The sequence below is a fragment of the Marmota monax genome, unplaced genomic scaffold, assembly GCF_021218885.2.
Source record: "Marmota monax isolate L192 unplaced genomic scaffold, Marmota_monax_Labrador192_F-V1.1 WCK01_AAM20220418_F8-fsc00106, whole genome shotgun sequence".
Taxonomy (NCBI): domain Eukaryota; kingdom Metazoa; phylum Chordata; class Mammalia; order Rodentia; family Sciuridae; genus Marmota; species Marmota monax.
This window is the reverse complement of record NW_026695218.1, coordinates 9085782-9106389: the sequence shown is the minus strand read 5'-3', so window position 1 is coordinate 9106389 and position 20608 is coordinate 9085782. Positions and strand designations below refer to the sequence as shown.

At 38.2% G+C, this 20608-nt stretch overlaps 1 protein-coding gene across 2 annotated transcripts in view; it reads right to left on the bottom strand.

Moving 5' to 3' along the window:
• The window catches only part of Paip2b (poly(A) binding protein interacting protein 2B), a 36148-nt gene extending 16104 nt beyond the window's left edge, over nt 1–20044 (bottom strand). The window contains exons 1-3 of one of the 2 annotated variants that reach the window (XM_058575068.1): nt 19878–20044; nt 19125–19228; nt 13403–13499 (exon numbers count right to left, since the gene is read on the bottom strand). The gene's annotated coding sequence lies outside the window, so the exon portion shown is untranslated. The remainder of the gene's footprint in view (nt 1–13402; nt 13500–19124; nt 19229–19877) is intronic. The other variant, XM_046432326.2, reaches the window with a different exon arrangement.
• Between the last annotated feature and the right edge of the window lie 564 nt (nt 20045–20608).

The window sequence follows — 20608 nt, the reverse complement described above, 5'->3', positions numbered from 1 at the left end:
AGTCCTTTGGGTATAGACAGATGTCGGACAGGGATAGCTGGGTCAAATGGTGGTTCCATTCCCAATTTTCCAAGAAAATCTCCATACTGCTTTCCATATTGGCTGCACTAACTTTCAGTCCCACCAGCAGTGTATGAGTGTATCATTTTCCCCACATCCTCGCCAAAACTTATTGTTGTATGTATTCATAATAGCTGCCATTCTGACTGGAGGGGTAGAACCTAGGGGCACTTAACCACTAAGCCACATCTCCAGCCCCTTTTATTTTTTATTTTGAGACAGGGCCCACTAAGTTGCTGAATCTGGCTTTGAACTTGTTATCCTCCTGCCTCAGCCTCCTGAGCTGCTGGGATTATAAGCGTGTACCACCACATACAGCAAGAGATCTGGAACTTTGGAGTCTGCAGTGGGTGACAGTCTGGTGGGACTAAGCTCTCAATCTGTGGGTCATAAGAACAACACTGGCTTGTGGGCGTACTGGGTGAGGGTGAACTGGTGCTTCAAGTGCCCCATTCCTTTAGTAACAGGGTAGGAATTTTGCTGGACACTGGTAGCTCCTAGGGAAGCAAATGGATGTTTCCATCTTGGGGAAGAAACAGGGTATAATAAGATTATCAACATTAAATTTCCCATTTCCAGTTCTTCACTTTTACCCAATAGGTATTTGGCATTAAGAAATCTAAGAACAATTTGAAACCTATCGCTCCCCCACCCTACCTTCCCTCTCATGTTCTGAGTATATACAGGGGTACTAAACCCTGCAGAGCATTTGCTTTAGTACTTTACCATGGTCAAGGGTTTATGTCTAAAATATCTGGCTTAAAATAGGGGCCTTAGTTACCAGCCATAATGAACACCTACACCTTTCAGATCCAATACACTCATACCAAAAACAGCTGTTCTTTGGATCTATATGAGATATTTCATAAGCTATAAAATCTGAATTATGCCCATAATAACAGTTTGGGGTGTGTAGGTGGTACCAGGGAATGAACCTAGGGGCACCCTACAACTGAGCTACATCTCCAGCCCCCCCCTTTTTTTTTAATTGAGATACAGTCTTGCTCAGGCTGGCCTCAAATTTGTGATCCTCCTCTCTCAGCCTCCCAAGTCACTGGGATTATAGGCATGCACCACCATGACTGGCTATATTTGGGATTTTTGACTGAATTAAAAAGTCATCTCTGCCAGGCACAGTGGAGCATGCCTGTAATCCCAGCAACTCAGGAGCCTGAGGCAGGAGGATCGTAAGTTCAAGGCCAGCTTTGGAAACTTGGCAAGACTTGTCTCAAAAGAAAAAGTAAAAAGGACTAGGGAGATAGTTCAATGGTGAAGTATCTCTGGGTTCAATCCCCAGTACCTAAAATTAATAATTAATTAATTTAAAAAAAATAAAACTAGCCTCTGCTATTCTGTTTTCAACAGTTTCATTATTCCATCCAGCCTGTTTAATACTATTTTTAAAATTAAATATTGTGGATAATAGTCTTTAATTCTATTTACTTCAAATATGCTGCCACTGGATACAGGTTTTACCTTTCCTCATTACATCTTAAAAATGCAATCCCTTGGCTCAATCTACTCATTTATTAAAATCTGAGTGCCAATTTACATTAGGCACTGATGCTTTGGCAGCAGGATACACAGTCCTTGCCCTGATGGTATTTACATTCTCTTAGGAGAAAAACAAGCAAATAATTAAGAGTAACTATGATTTATACTGCAAAGTGAGAAGTAAATGAGACTATTAGAAAACTATAGAGGGAACCAATCTAATTCAGGTGTGGGCAACATTTTCACTGATACCTAAAAAATATAAATCAGCAATAAGGAGAAGAAAGAAGCATGTGCAAAGCCTCAGGCAGAAGAGACCTTTTCAGGACACAAAGAAGGTAGATGGGCATCTAGTAGAAGGACAAGGAAGAGATGAGGCTGAAGAGGCAGATAGGCTGGATCATATGGGGCTTCTGAATTTTATCCTAAAAGTGATGAAAGCCATTATAAGGAGTTCTCAGCAATATAATGACTTGATTCAAATTATGTTTTGCACTCACTCAGGCTGCTATGTGGAAAATGGACTGGAGAGACCCAGAGCAGATAATGAGACTAGTAGGGCAGCTAATGCTCTTAATCCAGATGAAAATATGGAGGTTGCTTGGTTCATGATGGTGGCAGTGAGAAGAGAAGTAGGCCAACTCCAAAACTATTTCAGGAAGTTCTGGGTGATGAAGGCGATGTGGGGAATCAGGGTGAGGGAAATATCAAAGATAATTTTGGTACAAGGAACTGGGCAGATGGTAATGTCATTGTCTGAGCTGAGGAATTCTGTGGGAAGAGCAAAATTTTTCCTGGGTGGCAATGGTGGGGTGGGCTAAGAAGGGTGATGAGTTCTATTTTGGACATGTTAAATTTGCAACGCCTCAGAAACACTCAAATGGTGATGTTAAGTAGGTTGGCCATATGCATCAAGAATAGAAGAAGTGTGGCTAAAAAGAGAAAGTTGGAGTAGTCATTTATATAAATGGCAACTGAAGTCATGGGACTAGAAAACACTGCCTAGAAAGAAAGAGCAAAGTGAGATGAAAAGATGGTCCAAGGCTCAGCTCTGATGTGTGTGAAGATTTTAAAAAAGACAGGCAGAGGAGGAGGATAATATGAAAGGAGGTTAGGGAGAATCTAGAGATGAGAAGGAAATCAGAAGAATTTGACAATACAGAAATCAAGGAAGGCAGAATTCCAGTGTAATAGATTAAATGAAAGTTCACCAAAACATATGTATGGCCTGCAGCCACCAGAATTTAGAAGAGGCAAAGAACAGATCCTCCCCTAAAGCCTTCAGAGGGAGTGCAGTTCTACTGATTTGGTATACTGGCTGATTTTGGAATACTGGCCTCCAGAATTGAGAAAGAATCAATTTTGTGTTTTAAGCCATTAGTTTATGGGTAATTTGTTTTAGTAACCACAGAAAATCAACACATTTCCAGTGAAGTGGGAATGCTGAAGACTGCTAAAAGGTCAAAGAAGAAGAAAGCTAAGGAGCATCCACAGAATTAGGAAATTGGAGATTTCTGATTACCTTAATAAGAGCAGTTTCCATGTAGAAAAATAAGGGGGAAAGTCAAATGGAAGTAAGCTGAAATGCAGGTGACAGCATGTGTGAAGTAACTCTTTCAAGGAGTCCAGCTGCCAAAGAAAGCATGGGCAGAAACTGGAGGAGTGAGAAGTCCACAGAAACTAACACTGAAAAGGCCAGTGGCATGTTTAGGCATTCACAGAAAGGGTCTAGTAGAGAGGGAGAGGCTATAAACACAAAAGAGAATACACAACCATGCTCCAAAATACAAATGCCTAGGATTCTTAGTGATAGATGACTGCAGGGTGAACATTAAATCAGAGCAGCAGGAAAAAGAGCATGGGGAGAGGGATTTGAACCATACAAAGTCATAGGAAACATCACTAGCCTATGGTAGGTGATTTCACTTGCCTGGTGGCAGATATGCTGTCTCCCAAGTATGTTTCCCTAACTGGAACAGTTGCTGAATTAACCTGTCAAACTCCAATTCTCCAACTTTCTAATTAGCCTTTCATTTCCTCTTCTAATTTTTTGCAGGGTCATATCCCCCCACCACCACACATTTTTTCTTGGGTGGCAATGGTGTTGGGGGGTGGGACCTATGTAAAGCTACTTAGGCAATACAAGAAATAACTTTATAAAGCCTTTAAAATCATGTGGAACATATTTTTATATGCCATGTTATACTTGGCACTAAATTAATTTGTCTCTTTATTTGAGAAGTGTTCTTTTACTAAGTAAATAAACTCACCAGATTTTATCCATCATTTGGTGGAGGATTTAAGGAAGACAGAAGGCAGGGAGAGTAGTGCAACTGTCATAAGGGTGAGGGAAGATAAGTGAGATATGTATAGAGATTAAAAATCAAGTTCTAAATTAATCTCTAATTAGAATGATTTTGTCACTGGGTGTGGTGACACACACCTATAATCCCAGCAACTCAGGAGGCTGAGGCAGAAGAATATTAAATTCCAGCCAACCTGGGTTATTTAGCAAGAAGGAAGGAAGGGAGGGAGAGAGGGAGGGAAGGAGAAAAAAAAGCTGTAGATAAAGCTCATTGGTAAAGCACCTCTATCTCCAATCTCCAGTAGTACTGTTAAAAAGAAAAAGAAAGAAAGAAAGAAAAAGATTTTTGTTCCTGGTATTCCCATTTCACTCATTCACGGAGCAGGAGCTGCCAAATTTTTAATAGAAAACAAGTAGGTAATCACCCTGCTAAGCTTTTCTATGTTGACCTCAGTGCACAAATGCTATATTACTTATCTTCATATGATACAAAAGAGTGCTTACAAACAAAAATGTTAGTGAGTGTTAAACACACAGAAAACTGAATTTACCTGCAATAAGAAGTTGACAAGAAGATTCTCAAAACATATCAGTTGACAAGAAAGTCCAGAAAAAGAGCAACAGCCAAGCACAGTGGTGCACACCTGTAATCCCAGGGGCTCGGGAGGCTGAGGCAGGAGGATCATGAGTTCAAAGGCAGTCTCAGCAACTTAGGGAGACCCTAAGCAACTCAGCAAGACCCTGTCTCTAAATAAAACATAAAAATGGGATGGGGCTGAGCTCAGTGTTTCAAAAAGAGAGAGAGAGAGAGAGAGAGAGAGAGAGAGAAAGAAATAATTTATGTGATCCCTAATAACAAAAAATATAAAAACAAGGGTAAATTACAAATAGAAGCATCATTTAAATTAAACTTGGCCTGGTGGGGTGGCTCATGCCTATAATCCCAGTGGCTCCAGAGGTTGAGGCAGGAGGATCACAAGTTCAAAGTCAGCCTCAGCAAAAGGAGGGTGCTAAGGACTCAGTAAGACCCTGTCTTTAAATAAAATACAAAATAGGGCTGGGGATGTGGCTCAGTGATCGAGTGCCCCTAAGTTCAATCCGGGGCACCACCCCCCCTAAATTAAACTCAGTGCTGCCAGATTAGAAAGACAATAGCAATTCGATAAATCTCTTTTCTATTAACGGTATGATGTATCCTGTACTATTCAAGGGCTGGGGACATAGCTCAGTTGGTAAAGTGCTTGCCTCGCATGTACAAGTCCCTGGGTTCAATCCCAGCACCGCAAAATCCAAGCAGTAACAAAAATAAAACAAAAAACAGACTCTGTCTTATACTATTCGATAAATTTGCCCCATTGATGAAATGAAATCTGAAAATCTGACACAGACATTCTGAGAAGAATGACAACAATGAACTTTATTAAGGCTGAGAACTTCATTAAGGCTGGTTCCCTGGACCAAAGCCAAGAAAACAAAACAAAAAATTTTAATCAAATAGGATTAAAAAACATATGGCAAATGGCAAGAAGGCATTCAGTGATTTTCAGTCTCACAAGTACATCAGATCACTTGGAAGCTTTTCCACAACCATACTGTCATGCATTCTGAATTGTTAGGCCAGAGTCAAGGCCCAACATTTGTATTTTTGCTCAATAATTTGCTATAGGTAATTCTGATGGGTAGAAAGACTAAAGATGACTAAAAACAATTCTTCCAATAAAGTGGCAGACTGTGTGGAATAGTACAAATTCTAATTACCCTAATTTCTACATCAGCAGTTCCCAAATTGGTGTTCTACTAATTCTCTTTGAAACAAACACAATCCACATATACATGGCTATGTAAATTCAGTGCTCTGAGAAGTCCTTTTAAAGCATTTCCCAGTTTTATTTACCCAATTTATTACATTTATTTATTTATTATCTATTAATGCGTGGTGACTGAATCCCATCCAAAATTAAGGTTTTGAAACCTAAAGCCAAACTTAAAGCCAAGAGCTGAGCTGTGAGGAGGTGATTAGGCTCCACCCTCTTGAATGGAAATAAGGCCATTATAAAAGTAGCTTCACACAGAATTTGACTCTTTTGCCCTTCTGCTGACACAGGGATTCACTCCTCCAGAGGATACAAAACACCATCTTGGAGGCAGAGAGCAGCCCTCACAGAAAACCGGACTTGCTGTTACCTTGATCTTGAAATTCCCAGCCTCCAGAACTGTTAAAAAACAAACAAACAAACAAAAAAACCTTCTATTCTCTATAAATTACTCCCTCCCAGTATTTTATTATATGAGCACAAATCAATGAAGACAACTATTTGTTACACTTTTAACCTGGTATCTATTAACTCAAAAACTTTTAGAAACAATGTCCTAGGGATATTCTGTAATGTTAGTATTACACTATGAGAAATGTACACAAAATAGACTCCATAAAGCATTTAATGGCACTTCCAAAGGTAGAATCAACAGATTTGCCAACATTTGGTGACTCTGTACCCAGACCTTCCTTCAAACTCTACTCCTCCCACTGAAAGGCAATCCATCTTCCTTCCAGAACATCAAATGACAGTCAGCACAGTATCCTTCTTAACTTCTCCAGATCCAGCTCTAAAGAGTTATTACATATTATTAACAGGGGGAAATACTTGAAGTTTTTAAAGATAATATTAATAAAAACATTTATATGGGAAAATTATTACATATAATAACTTTCCTCATCAATAAGTGTACAAATGTCTTAAGACTGACTATGACAATTTCAACTTGTTTTATCAGAAATACCACAATAGGAGGTCTCTGTGCCTAAGTTTCTCCTAGTTTGGCCTCCATTTTATATTTGATTGATTTCACATATATTTGAGACAACATTACTCATTATTCAGTTTGGGAATAGTCTATTTATCATCTTGAAAGCTTCTTGAGGGCAAGAAAGAAGTTGGCACCCACCAGTCCCCAATAAATAATTTGTTGATTAACTGCTGTTTCTAGAATTCTGTATTCTAAATCTCATTATTCAGGCAGGAAGCCCATACCCTTAGGGGCAAGGATCTGTAGCTGAGCACTCTTCATGGGGTATGAACAGCTATTCCCCATGGCCAGTGGCAACCCCATTCTGGAATCTGTTTTTGACAGGTTAAGTTATTCAAGGTGGAAAATCCCCCACTTCCAGGAAATTCTGAGATAGTCTTATTCACTATTAGCACTTAATAACACCAGGTGGCTATAACATTCTCATGAGTTGTGGGTTAGGCATAATAGTTTGCCACAGTGGAACTATCTAAACTGGAAGAAAACCAGGGATTCCTACAAAAAAAGGGGAACCATTTTCATTTTATTTGATATACTTTTGGTTAAAAAAAAAAAAAAAAAAAGAATTGGTTTGCCATAGCAAAGTGGGAAGAGGGGAGCCAATCAGCCTAAATACCTATGTAATGAGAGAGAAAAAACAGCATGCACTACAAGTCTATTCAGGAAGGGTAATAATTTGGGGTGGGAGAAATTTTTTGTAAGTTAAATTGGCTGGGTGAAGTAGCACACACCTGTAATGGGAGGCTAAGGCAAGAGGATTCCAAGTTTGAGGTCATCCTGGGCAACTTATTGAGATCTTGTCTCAAAATAAAAAATACAAAGGGCTGGGATGTAGGTCAGTGACAGAGAGTTTGCCTAGCATGTATAAGGCCCTGAGTTCAATCCTCTGCACAGGTGGGGGAAAAGGTAATTTGTTGGAGAAATGTGAGACCAAGTTAAGACAGAACTGTTCCTGGGAGAAAAGGGAATGTTTCTCTGGCTAACAGGGGCACAATGCTGGAGCACAATGAAGAAGAAAAGTCAAGAACAATATGTTTTAGAGAGTGAAAGGCTTCACACTATGTAATAATAACTACACTTGAAGATTTTCTACTTGCCCATACAGAGCTTAGGAACCCATGGATTTTTTTTTTTTTTTTTTTTTTTTTTTTTTGGTGTGGAGGTTTGAAGAAACAGAATTTTACATCTAAGTTGTAAAGAGGAAGCTAAAATAGCTCATGAGTTGAGAAAGCATTCAAGGCAAATTCCCCCAGACCTCTAAGCAAAAGAGAAGACCCACTAAATAGTCAAATTACATAGAGAAAAAAAGAGTAATTTACCCAAAAGCAAGGAGAAAGAACAAAAATAAAATAATAACTCTTCTAAGAAATTCACTAACTATTCTTTTAATCTTTACAACAATCCTATAAGGCAATGGCTGTTATTGTCTCATTTTTTTCCCCAATGAATTGTCTATTGTTCAGAGATGCATTAAATACCTTGTGTAAGGTACAATATTGTAAAAGTCACAATTGGAGCTTAACCTTACATCTTTCTGAGCCAACCCCAAAACCCAGGCTCAGAACCACTACCCACTTCAATTCCAAAATGCCTTTTTTTTTTTTTTTTCAAAATGCTAAGTTTCGGGCTGGGGATGTGGCTCAAGCAGTGGCGCGCTCACCTGGCATGCGTGCAGCCCGGGTTCGATCCTCAGCACCACATACAAAGATGTTGTGTCCACCAAATACTAAAAATAAATATTAAAATTCTCTCTCTCCCTCACTCTCTCTTAAAAAAAAAAACAATGCTAAGTTTCACTTTTTTAAAGAAAAATATTATAAATGCAGGTGGTAGAATCAGGCTGAAGAAAAATTATATTCAACAAAAATACTGAGGTCTTTGGAAGAAAAAGGTGAACAAGGTCATATAACCTGCTAGTATGTTTAAATCAAAATAAATAATATTCCCTACCATACACAAATAAAGTCCATTTAATTTGAAGCTTGCTGGTACATTTAGGAAGAGAAAGCAGACCCCCAAAAGGTCTATAATCCCTTATGCACAATTTCAATATCCAAAGCTCTAAAAACTAAAAAAATTCATATAATTCATGTGAAAACTTAGCTGACAGTAAAACTTAAAGTGAACTGATAAGAAACTATGTACAGACTTTTTTTTTTTTTTTTTAAAGAACCGCTTATAGGGCTGGGGCTGGGGCTGAGCGGTAGAGTACTTGCCTAGCATATGTGAGGTCCTGGGTTCGATCCCCAGCACCACATAAAAATAAGTAAAATAAAGGCATTGTGTCCAACTACAACTAAAAAATAAATATTAAAAAAAAGAAACGTTTATAAACCAGGGTTGATTTATCTATTTATTTATTTATTTATTTATTTTGTGCAGTGCTGGGGATTGAACCCAGGCTTTGTGCATGAAAGGGAAGCACTCTACCAACTGAGCTATATCCCTAGCCCCTATGTACAGTCTTTATTTATCCCACTTAGTATAAAAAACTTTTGCTTTGCTTGAATGTATTAATGTGTGTGGAAAAAAGTGTTGCCCCAGACCCATGCAGCACTATACAAGAGAGAAAGTGTCTTTCTAAAACCTGGAAATTTCTCAATTCTGAATCTCATCTGGTCAAGGGGCTCAGACTCTCTATGGATCAGTATTCAAAAGCATTTAAAAAATAATTTCCAAGAATGATTAAATCAGAGGCATTCAATCTCCATGATTTCATAAACCAGTATGTTTTTGATACTATTTGGGGGGCCAGACATAGTGGCACATGCCTGTAATCCCAGCAATTTAGGATGCTGAGAAAGGAGGATCACAAATTCAACGCTAGCCTCAGAAACTCAGTTAGGCCCTGTTTCAAAATAAAAAATAAATAAATAAAAGTGTTAGAAATGTAGCTCAGCATAAAGTGCCCCTGGGTTTAACCCCCAGTACTGGGGGGGGGGGGAGAGAAGAAGAAAATATTTTGAGAGAAACACAGGATTAGAATTTTAAAAAACTAGGTCAAGAGAGTAAAAGCATCCTATCAACATCATTTTATAAAATACTATTTTAACAATAAAATACATAAAGTCTTAATTCAGTGCAAATGACAATTCATTAAATTGAATAAATTAAATTTTACAAAAACACTATGTGGTCCTTATTTTCTTATTTCAGGGCTGCTTAAAATTCACCTGAGACCAACACTGGTCTGATCTGAGGCATAGTGCCCAGCTATAAAACTGTCTGAAGAAGTTGTTACAATGCAGATAACCAGGCATCTCTAACCTAGGAGGTAATAATTCAGATGGTTTGGGATACAGCCTCCCCCATACACATCTAGATTACTTTTTAGAAAACTCCTGGGTTGTTTATGATGTGCAGACAAGCTTCAGAATCACTGGTCTAGTCTCTACTCTCCTTTTCCTCATCTAAGGAATACCTTCTCTAAGGGTATAAAGGGAACCAAACAGGAATGTTTCTAGGTAGGGAATCTGCCCCACCCAGTGTTTGCCATACAGTTATTCCTCTGAACAGTCCAGGCTGGACCAGCTGGTCAATTTAAAAACTGAACCTATTAGCAGTGGAACAACAGGAATTAGAGAGTTGACAAGCAAGAAAAACTTGTTAAAGCACATCGCCTCTATAAAAAGGTGTTGCTCCCAAAGTTTTCTCTCTTCAACTCAAAGATTTTACAACATATAATGCCTAAATTTAGCACAGATGTCTTTGTCTCCAGCTAAAGAAAAGTAAACAAGTAATTTTAAAAAATATGTGCATTGTATCTACACGTGCATGTATGTATGTATATGTGTATTTGTATGTATATTCGTATATACCCATCTATTCCTTAATAACTGCTTCTAGTTTGTAGTTTTTATGCCAGGTTTATGATTTGGGCCTTCATTTTTCAACTTCAAAAAGATGATCAGAATTATTAGTATTAGCTCAAACAATACAAAGGACAAATCACAAAAATATGAAAAATCCACAGCACACTTGATGTTTTGTGAAGCATACTACATTCTCCAACAATCCAGGAAGGTAATTCCAGTGATTTGTCTCTTTCTGAAAACATTTCTCTTATTATCTCAAATTAGTATTAAAATCCCTAAAACCTAACAATAAACATAGCTAGTATCTTTAAAAACACATAAAGCTTTGAATTTAACAAGCACTCAAAGCCTTTTACCAGTTTAAAAAAAAATCAGGTCTTTCTAAACTAGCTTAAATGCTAAATGATGGAGGACACAGAAGGGACATCTAACTCCTATTCCCATGGGGTTACATCACTAAATCCTATTTACTAGAGTCCCCTGTTCTGTCTAAACCAAACACAGCACTATGCTGGCAGCGAGGGTTGAATCTTTCATGATTTGCCCCATAACCTGTGTGTTCCCAGAAACTAAGCTTTCTTTTAGAACAAGATTTTTATGATTCATATTTAGTAAACGGTGGTGATTCTTAAAAATTTAGTATGTGAACCAGTGGCATCAGCAAAAACTTGTTAAAAGCAAATTCTCAGGCCCCACCCTAGACATGCAACTCTGGGGTGGGGCCTAACAACTTGTATTGTAACAAGCCCTGCAGGTGATTCTGATGCACGCTCAAATTTGAGAACCTCAGGTATGCAACAGATAGAAAAATACCTTCCTTCTCTAGGTCAAAAGCCAAGCATTCTCTGTATTCTATTTTGATATCAAATAAAGATTTCCAATTAAAATACATAATCTCCTTATTACTCCCAGCCTCCTTTCATTGAAAGTGTTTTATTTTCATTAGTTAAATAAGCAAACAAACTGCTACCAGAGATTTACTCGGGAAAGGGTACTTGTCCCTTCCAGACTGATCTTACACAGCAGTACTGTTTCATCCTCTTACATCTAAAGTTCTAAACAAGTATCTTCATCATGTGAATCTCAGACATTAGAAATTCTATAATGAAACATTAACTAGGTCTGAACATACCAAATTTACTAGAGAAGAAAAGTGGAATCATTTGCTATATTTCAGAACTGCATTCAACAGGAAGTTAAGATTTCAAAAGTTTTCACAATTATACTACTTCCAAGTTAACAGAATTAAACCAGAATACCGTATTCTTAAAAACTTCTAGTCCAGCAAAGTTTTACTGCATTACTTCTTGCTTTCAGTGGGGATAAAGCAGAGCCCTCACAGGCACATTGTAGTTCTGTAGTCTTGCAGGTACACAAACAGTTACATGTGTTCAATATTAAACCAAAGGTCCTCTAAGCCTTCAGATGGTGTTAATAACTCAACACCAGCACCAAAGCCTAAACAACAAAGAGACATGAAGAACACTGCTAGCAAATAAAAGTAGATTCACTAGAAAACCACATTCTGTTCTGCCAAAATTATCACATAAAAACTTTACTTCCCTGAGGTAACTGCATTTTAAAGAGTAGGCAAGACAAGTCTATAGCTCACATTGCACCGAGTTTCCAAAAACAGGCAACTGTTTCAAAGCACACACACAAAAATGAAGAGAACATTCTAATTATTTGTATATAGGTAGCTCAACACACTAAACTGAACAAACATTAGCACAAAAGAAAACTACAATCACAGAATGATTTCCATGCTACAAACGTGACTGCAAATAAAACACGAGCAAATAAAATCAAGCAATTTATTTAAAAACAAAACCACTTTAAGTTCGGCCCAGAAATTCAACAATAGCCATTAACAGTTAGAAATTTTAAAAAATAAATACTATCATATTAACAAGAAAAAAACAAAAACAAACACGATCATCTCAGTAGTTGCCAGAAATGTGTTTAATAAAATTCAATGGGCTGGGGGTGTGGCTTAATTTGACAAGGCCCTGGGTTAGATCACCAGCACCACAAAAACAAACAAAAAAAACAGAGCCAGGCCTGTGGTGCACGCCTGTACTCGCAGCTCTAGGGAGGCTGAGGCACAATGATCACAAGTTCAAAGCCAGCCTTAGCAATTTAGCAAGGCCCTAATCAACTTATCAAGGCTCTGACTCTAAATAAAATACAAAAAGGGCTGGGGATGTGGCTCAGTGGTTGGGTGCCCCTAGTACCAAAAACAAAACAAAACAAAAACCAAAGAAACCCCCAAAACCCAGGAATAAGTAAAATCATGCTTTCCTGTCTTTAATGGAAGACAGGAAAAAGATTAGAAATATCAACTATTATAACCACTAATTAATTCTAGTCAATTGGTCCATCCAATGCAACTAGTCAAGAACACAAGATAATAGGTATCACTATTGGAAAGAAAGAGGCAAGATTATCCTATGTGCAAATATGATTTTGATTTTTCAGCAAGACTAAGAATCAACTGGTAAACTATTAGAAATAATAGAAGCTTAGTAACAAGACTGGCTATAAAATAAACACAAAAATATATAAGGCACTTAGTTCAATTTATTTTATAAATAAAAATAAATACAAAAAATTAATAGTATTCATATAAACCAATAACAACCAATCAGAAGAGATAAAAGAATAAAGCAAAAGCATTCTTTTTCCCTAAACTGAAACAATTTTTGCTGTAGGATAATTTAAAAATTTATATTAAAAGCCCTAAAGTTGTTTTATAGTCTTTTCCTACAGACATTCTACGTCTGAGAATTCAACCCAAAAATACTTTCTCAAGTCTGCTAAAATGTACAATGAAATTCCCCATGTGGCGATGGGGGGCAGTGGTGAACATAATATAAATCCAGCTATTAGAATGAGACAGGCTTAATATGATGGTGCACACCTGTAATCCCAGCAGCTTGGGAGGCTGAGGCAGGAGGATTGCAAGTTTGAGTCCAGCCTCAGAAATCTAGCAAGGTCCTCAGCAACTCAGTGAGACCCTGTCTCAAAAAAAAAAAAAAAAAAAAAAAAGATTGGAGATGTGGCCCAGTGGTGGAGCGCCTCTGGATTCAATCCCCAGTACCACACACAAATGATGATGTCAGGGTATAGATACCACCATTAAATTATAACCAAACTATAGTGAGAAAAAGACTATACATCATGATCCTCCTTGTTAAAAATGTTTACATGCATAGAAAAGGTCTAAAAAACAAAACAAAAAAGTGATTTGGGTGGCAAAATTTAAGATTATATTTCTTTATATTTTATCTTAAATTATTCAAGGAGAATATTGCTTCCTTTATAATCAAGGAAAAATGCTATTTTCATTTATACATGTGTGTGTATGTAGATATTTAAATCTCCTTTTTCTTATTTTTTCTCATGTATGTGTCACATGTAGGCTCCGGGGCTTGAATTCCCTCCTCTTGAGGTAGATCAGCCCACTTTTGAAATGTGCACTACACAAAGTTGCCTTAGCTTCATTTTTTAAATAAAGGTCCTATGGTAGTACCACAGAGAAAACACAATTAGGTAAATTTAAATTGATTAAAAGTGTGATTGCTGTAGAATATTATATGTAAATATATAAAAATACAACTGAATATCAAAAATAAAAGTCACCATTAAAATAATGCAGACTACAGTCTGGAAACATTTTTGTTTTATTTTATTGCTCTCAAAAATATTTTAAAAGTATACAAAACTGAGGGAAAGAAGTAAAAAAGACTGTCTCTCCATTTCCTAGGGTAAATCTTCCCATCTTTGCTGTTTCTGCTATGTATTCACTGATACCAAAAAGACTAGCAGCCCCCAGATCCTTTCTTCTGATTTCTAATAACTTCATGTCATTCACTCACTCACTCACTTTTAAAAGGTAATACAAACACATAATTCCAAAAAATTAAAATATAATATATGCCTCCATACAAACATAATGGCAAAATCTCATTTCTACTCTTATTCTCCTTCCACAGATAAACACTTCAATTGGTTCCTTATATGTCTTCAGAATTTTTTTTTGCAAATATGCATGTATATTGTACTGTTCTCTCTCAACACAAAAAAGTAGTATACTAAAAACTCAATATATATTAGAGGTCTTCTATATCAGAACATAGGTCTTTTTCACTCTTCTTTAAAAGTACACAATATTCCATGGTTTGGATTTTCCAATTTACTTAACTAGTTCCCTCTGATGGATACTGAAGTAATCTCTACCATATAAACAATAATGCCAAGTATAACCACCTACACACATCTAATTCATTTCTAATGTCTTTGATGAAGCCTCTAAAATGGTTCAGGAGATGAAATCATCATAAGGTTACAGGTTCACTAGGCTGAAAAGTGCCCCTTTTCTATTTCTCATTATGTACAGTAATATGTAGTAATTATACCCTTAGGGGATTTAGCTCATAAAAGTGAAATGACTAAATAGAACACACAGAATAAACCCATTTCTATTAAAAATACATATATATTTATGTATACACATGAATATACATGTAAAGTATAAAATATATCCATCAAAACATTAACCATTGATTCAGGATGATAGGATCTAGGAATTACTTTGTAGTCCCCCCCACACTTTTGCCGTTCAGTGATTTCTATTTACAACAATAAGAACAGACTACTTCTGTTTAAAACAAAATAAAATGTTAATTCAAATTAAGCTGGATATATTTCTTTTATCTGCCTTATATTTGTATAGTGCTTCAGAGGGTTCAGTATCATCTCATTCCAGTGATTTATCCTCAGCACTTTATATATTATTAACTGCTCCTTTTTCTTGATTTACATAGCATTTTATTAAAAATCTCTATTATCTCACTTGCCATAAAACAAATCAGTTGTTCATTCATCTCTTTTGCTTGCCTGTGAACTCCATGAGTAAGTCTCACTATATTTTCAGCACCTTGAATAGTACATGTCCCACAAGAGATTCATACATGGTAAAAAAGTAAATTATTTCACTACAATATAGTAGTTCCAAGAATTCAACATCCTTATAGATACCATGCCAACAATCTGAGAAAAACTAGCACCAGTTACTAAGCAGCACCATGGTTTACTCAGTTGTGACATACCCTCTGGTCAAGTTTTTTCAGCCTACCAGTAGTATTCTGTAAACTTCATCTTTTTCTATCTGTGCCTTTGCATCTGCTGATCTCTCTTTGGAATGCTGTCTTAAGGTTTCATTTACCTAGAGAACATTCCCACTCATTCCTTAAGAATGAGTTCAAGGGCTAGGGATGTAGCTCTGTGGTAAAGCCCAGGCTTAGCAACATGCAAGATCTGTGCTTCAATACCCACCATGGGGGCAGGGGAGGACTGAATCAGCTTAAACAATACCTTCTCTGGGAAGCCTTCTATATTCATATCCTTTCAGGAAGAGTTGAGAATTCCCCAAATTCGATATTTCTGTATCTTTTACTATGTATAAGCCTCTGAACTAAGTGCCAAGGATAGAAAGACAAGGCTGTGGATCCTGCCCTCATGGAGCTCATAGTCTATAAGACAGCCATATGAATAATCACATTATAAGACATTAAATGCAACACCAAGAAGAAGATATATTGCATATTTGACATGTGTCAATTACTTTTTTTGTAGATGCCTTATTATCTTTGATCATGTTAGAAGGCATTTGAATTGGAAAGAAGACTGAAACTCTAAGACTGCTGCCCCTAGATAGGGTCTGAAGAACTGTCTCTAAGGAGTTTTATATATCCTATAGTTGTCAGACAAATAATATATGAAACCAACCCTGTTTCTTTGGCTGAAAGAAAGGAAACCAGGGCTCAGCGCTTCAACTTAGGACATAATACAGGTTGAACTTGAGGAAGATCAATAACCAAGAATATGGCTTGGCTCAAAATTCTGCCTAGTAGGGTCCTCCATTTTAGGAAGTTTCATTTTATTTGGACAGACAAATCCAATCAGATTATTTTCTTTTGGAAAATACAATCATTGGGTGAACAAAGTAAAAAAAAAAAAAAAAAAGCAGGTGCTAGAGCTCAAATCCTATCCTAAATACTGTTGAGTTAGTGTTCTGTGAGGTTTTAAAAGCTCTAGAACTGAGAGAAAATATGGATGCTTGAAATTATTTCCCATTCAAATTTACATTTACTACTCAGCACCAAAGGTAATATGTGTGAGCTTCTTCCCTGAAATCTAAAAAGTGTTTAACATGTAATACATATACATATGAAATCAGGCTCAAAATTCCAAGAACTTGATCAAATTCACCCACCTGATAGAAGAGACAGAATTCAAAGACCATGATTCTACAACATCCCACCAGTTACATGGGCAAATGATCTCAAAATCAACAAATGACAAGTACAGATTGACACAGGTCAATGGAGAGAGGCTCAAAGGGAAAAGTTTATTCATAAGAGTAGAACAGATATATTCTGGAAGTATACTTGGGAAGGTAACATGAGAAAGAGCACACCAGGTGTCACCTTGCTCAAGGTAATTGATAATTTCAACCTGGACCTCCCTCTCCAGATTTATTAGCTGTCTTTCTAACTCAAATATAAGATCCACATAGCAAGAATTTAATCTCTAGCTTGGCTTATAATAAGTACTTACTAAATATATGTTGATTGAATAAATAAGTGAACAAATTATCAAAGAAGCTAAAGGAACATTCCACAGAGAATCTGGGGAGGGTACCATGAAATGGTCTCTAAGGATCACTTAGAAGCATGGTTGATCCTCACTATTTGTGGATCTCATAGTTGCAAATTCATTTACTTACTAAAATTTATGTGTAACCCCAAAATTAACAAGTGGTGCTCTTGAGGTCTTTCCTGGATAAGTATACAGTGGTGAAAAATCTACTGCCTCTTGCATACATTTCAAGCTGAAGTCAAATAGGTGACATGGCTCAAAGATTCAGCTCTCATATAGAGATGACCAGAGGACAGACAGTAGGGGGCAGTGCAGTGCAAGAAGCTCTAGCTATAGGGCCAACTGGGATAAGGTTTGAATCAACTTTGGCACCTGTTAGTGAGAAGGCCCCAGGCAAATCCATGAACACTTTTGAACCCCATTTTATAAAAGTCTATTTTGCAAAATAAAGAAATTAGAATCTATCAGGATGGGTTGTTTTTAGGTTTAAGATTATAACCTATGTGAGATAGATAGGTTCAGGAAATGGCACTGTGGGAAGTCTAGAGCAGTGAGAGATGAGGCCAGAACACAGTGCCACAGTGCTTCTCTGTATCCTGTACACACCCTGAACTGCAGAACCTCTCTTTGCATTTAATTCTTGGTTTATAGGTTTATCCTCCACCAAACTGAGCACCTCAAGGTCAAGGTCTCTAGGAAGAAACATAGCTATAGTCCTCTGAAATTTGCAAAGGAATAACTATTAAGCACAAACATACCTGAAAAGACTTTACAAAAATAATGTTGTTTTTCACCTGCAGTCTTATATCAACTCACAATAGTGATCAACTCAGAGATCTGCAACTTATCCGGGGGTTTTCTTTGATGGCTGTTATAACTCTGACATAAATTATTCGGAATACCTGGGCATTTGTTAGTTTTAAGACCGTGCTCTACTGAGTGTAATTTATTAACAAGACTCAAACATATGATCCTTTAGACAACTTATCACCTCAGAGTAAAGATTGCTTTGAATTCACTCTTATCTTTCTTTATACAAGATAAACTCTTACCATAAGTAAAATATAGGGAAGCATATTTATATATCTTACAAGTAGAATAAGAAAAAAAATTTTTTCTTTTCACAAAAGCTTTACAAAATCCTGGCCCAAACACAGTAAACATGATGTTAAACTCACAGCTTATATTTCTTCACTGAGACCTGGGAAAAACAATTCCATTTTATGTAAAATCATAAAACTAAGAATTATGGAAATGAATAGGGTTTTGTACACGTGTATATGCTCGATCCTCTCATACACAAATAGCCTAAGAGGCTTAACTCAATATGCTCTCATTTCCTCCAAATCCTCACAGCTCAATATCTAAATTAATATTTTCAAACTTCTAAAATTTAAATCAAAATTAAGAGTGGTTAGTTTTTCCCTATAAAACTCTTGGCATAATTTTATTTAGGGGGCTGGAATGTAACTCGGTGGTAGAGCACTTGCCTAGCATACTCACCTGGGTTCAAATGCCAGCACTGCTAAAATAAATAGTACAAGACAGTGTGAAGTATAATCTATAAACATATGGCCAGAACCAACACTACTGGAAACCAAGCAGCTATACTATGAAGGTGAATACAAAGGTGAAAAGAGACTATGGAATGTTGTTTTTAAACAGATTCAATGCTGTTATTATCCATTCATAGGTTGGGTGTGATCAAATCCCATTGTGCAATACAACTAAAGTATGTCCTATATTTTATGATAGGATAGCCAGGCCCTTAACTGGAAACACTGACGCTTTAGTTAAGCTCTTTAAAGTATAATCCAATTCCATCTACTGAAAAAATAATACATTTTAGGTCTGTTGCTGCCATAGGCCCCTTTCACCTGCATTTTCAACAATTATCATCAAAAGAACTGTATCGGGACAATGATCCTAAAAGGCTATAACGATCAAATGCCATCTTAAAGGAGGCAAAAATAATTTACCTTTAACAAAGCGATTAAAGTTCCCAACCTTGCCAAGTTCCCTGTTCAGTGTATTCCGCCTCTTTCCAGTTCTTCTGTCTCTCTTGGGTTCACCTTCCAGCTGCCTGGAAGAAGCAAGTGGAAAATGTTAGTTTCCAAGAAAAATGAGAATGAAATTTAGGGGGTGAGAGCGTGATGGACTCACTCTCAGAAGACAAAGCATAAGAGAAGCAGCCAGGGTTTCTAAGTTAAATTAGGTATGAAGAATGAGGAGGGCTGGGGTAAAGGTGGAGGGAGTAGAAGATAGGCAGAAAATGCGCGGGGTCCAGCCAATGGGGGAGGGGTAAACGCGCAACTCCTCCTCGCTCTCGCCCCGGGGAGAGGGCGGGGGACGCAGCAATGGTCAATTTGCGCTACTAGCAGTGGTGCACCGGGATAGTGAGGGGGCCCACATGTCCGAGAATTCGGTCCGAGCGTTCGAAAGGGACTGAGGAGACTCAGGAACTTGGGTGGGAGAGAACAGAGCACCTGCGCGGAGGGAAAAAAAAAAAAGGACTAAAACCCTCTACTGCTCCCCAGAGATACAGGGTGACCCAAGCGGACGTCCCTTCTTGCTGAAAGGTGCAACGTGGGACCCCGCGGGCTTTCCCTCCCCACAGGTATTCGGGTAGGCGCGCGCCGCCCCTTACAGCTCCCACGGCGGTCTAAAAGGGGGCGCAGGACGCCCCTAGATCCAAGGGTCCTTTCCCTTGTAGCTCCGGCACTCGAGCCCACCTGTGCTAACCAGAAGTCCCTCCTCCAGACCGTATTCTGCCACTCCTCGGGGAGCCTAAGCCGTCGCCGCAATGGTAGCAGTCGCCAGGACAGTCTCGGCCTCTAGTACCAAAACGTGAGCCACAGCACGGGAGAAGCGCCACTAACACTCGCCCGGTTACCTCTTACTGCACACTGGCTTCTCACCCCGCCCCCGAATCCAAGCCATTGGTTGCCGGGCACCGCCCCATTCGTCTATTGGACCGAGGAAGATGCCGCTCATTCACCTAGAAGGGCATATGTAGCTTTTATTGGTCTAAATGTGAAGCTGTGCCCGCCCATTCCCTCAGAAGTTTAAGCTTGTGATTGGTCTTAACGTCTGTCCGTTTACTCCCTTAGTTCTTTCCCTCGCGGTGGGGGTTTGGAACGCCCCCCTTGCCGGAGACCCTCCCCCGCACCCCCGACTGATTGACTAAAAGGACGCTGAGCTAACCCGGAATAGGCTTTGGGCCAAGGACGCGTCTGGCCTCCACGTGGGGGAGGAGCACAAGGCTCAGCTCCTCTTGGTTTGTTTACAGGAGCTTTAGCTTTTGCTTTTTGCATTGGCTGAGCCGGAAGCCATTCCCACCGGGTTTAGCCAATCAGTTTAGCATACAGGAGGCTGGAGGTGGGCTTCAATGGGATTTCCCCTACTGTCAGTTGCCGCGGGAGGAGCTTTGAGCAAGGGTGGCTCGGACTTGGCGCAATGTTTT